Here is a 2,500-nt window from a genome sequence, read left to right on the forward strand (position 1 = left end):
AAATATCAAGTTATTGTGGTTGGTAAGCTGTTACGTGTCTACGTTAAAAGCATACCAACCCTCCAGATAAAGATTCTGCTCTTAGCAGCGTGGCAGTGAAACCGAGACAGACGGAGAGGAGAGTTCCCCCAAGGAGACGCCCTTGAATAACCCGTCTTCATCCCAGACGATTGGCATGCGACACGAAACCGTTTTTATTTAGGTATTCGGGTTGAGAAGATTGATGCTGTCAGTTCACTATATGCTCTCGGATATTGAAAAGAAAATTTGTATCTAAATCTACTTTATTAAAGGAATAAATACCAGGGTATTAGAGTAGAACAGGAGCTAGTGTTTGCATCATGCGACCTTGTGCTCAGTACATGTCTTCCAAGTACCAGTCAAGTTATCCTTGCGTCTCTCTCTCTCTCTCTCTCTCTCTCTCTCTCTCTCTCTCTCTCTCTCTCTCTCTCTCTCTCTCAGCTAATAATTAGCGGTCTATTATTCAAGTTAGGTGGTCAATTTCGGTTTGCTTCATAGTAAAATAAAGAAAATAAAAAATCACATCCAAGCTCTTAAGATACATTAGAATCTACTTTGGTGTTTTTTCTTCAAATCCATCAATCTTTCAAAGTCCTGGTAGAAAAATCTTGATTTTCATCTAAAAATATAATATAATTCCGTTTTGAAAAATGAAACAATCTCAATAGTGATAAATCTTTAATTGCATAATTTGTATTATGGTTTGGCGAGTCGATATTTACAGTATACGCATCATTTTCGAATACTGGTCGTTCACAGTAGTATTTCTATTACTATTATCGTTACAGTCCAAGCTACCACCCCAATTAAAAGAACAGATTATTACCAGGCCTGGGGCTCCTATAGGGAAGGCGGAAATGTCTTAGGTATATAAAAAACGACGAATTGCAGTGGAAATATATAGAATCTCTCCCGTAAGTAATTCATTTGGGAACACGTTTATTAAGCAGAAGAGTTATATTTATTCATAATCTTGTGTACAGTCAATAGGGGCGTGGTTACTGACTATAGAAATACCTTACACTGAAAGTTGTCAATTAAAGTCAACCCTTCGTATTGTTTACCTCGTAGAACGAAGGTTTCCCGTTGCATGAAGGAAATCCTTATAACACCCTTAAAAGAAATAGAGGAGAATCATCCAAGCTACAAATATGGAATAGCAATATATTCCGCTAGAACGCTTATTGATCGATAAAATTTCCGTAACATATAACTGAAATAGAAAATGGTTGTGTATGTTGATTTCTATATTTTTTTTTTTTTTAATCCGGTTATATTTGAATCTCGATATGTTGATTCGCAGTATAGTTTATTCCCAACTCATTAACGAAGGACCAATGAGCTCTTCGTAAAATTTCTTCCTCGGTATGGAATGTTGTTGGTGCATACATTTGAATGATCTTATTCAGTTTCATAATCAGTACCGCATGGCATGAGACCGAAATTGAAAGAAGGATAAACATGGGATGGAGAGCTTTTGGTAAACAAAATGTGGTTATTAAAAGTAAAATGCCACTCATCTAAAATGGAAAGTATTTCGTCAAATGACCCTACCAATATTATCTTATGCATCAGAAACTTGGAGACTTACTAAAGTCTTGGAACATAAGCTATTTACAACTCAGTGAGCCGTGGAAATGATGATGGAAGTTAGATTTGTAAGTAAAGGGTCTATTGGCTTGTTTACCCGAATAGATATTTGTCAGTCGCGAGTCAAACTACCGGGAATCACCAATACTGGGATTGAAAATAATTGGAATGAAAAAAAAAAAAAAAGCTGAGAATCAACATACCAGTTACCATAGAAAATAATTAGATGTTTAACGTCTAATAATCTAACAACTGATTTTGTTGAAAAGGTTTGTAAAGCGACATAAAAGAACATTATTGCATTTATATGAATAACCTGACCATCTTTGCTCTTTTTTGCATTGTTTAGGTTAATTGCATAATATAACGTAAGTAAGTAGGTTATTGAGAACCTTAACATTTCATCTGATGGCAGGCAACTGCTTCCAGTCATACCAGAGGCCGTGCCTTGCATTATATAAAAAAAGTATTTTTCTCCTCAGTTTTGTATACGAACATTCTAATCTGCCGCTTTTAACAAGTTAATTACTAAATTAGATTTCTACAATAAGGATAGTTATGTTAATAATGATAGTAAATAAAGGAATGGTTATCTGGTAGATTTCAAACCACTAATCTTTGACCCTCATTGACAATATCAGACACAAAGCAACTCCCAAGAAACTCGATAGCATACAACTGCTACTTAATACTCATTTCCCTTAGTTCACAGACTGACTGGAAATCTTGAGAACCGTTTGCTTTTCGAAACAAACAACTTGCCTTAACAAAGGTAAGAGTGCTTCCTAATCTGGCCACTCAATTCTAGCAACATCGGCAAGCATTGGCGAAGCGCAGGACGTTTCTCATTAAATATAATGTTTAACGGTGCAGTTCTTGGAATGCAAAC

The sequence above is a fragment of the Palaemon carinicauda genome, chromosome 4 (assembly GCF_036898095.1).
Source record: "Palaemon carinicauda isolate YSFRI2023 chromosome 4, ASM3689809v2, whole genome shotgun sequence".
Lineage (NCBI taxonomy): Eukaryota > Metazoa > Arthropoda > Malacostraca > Decapoda > Palaemonidae > Palaemon > Palaemon carinicauda.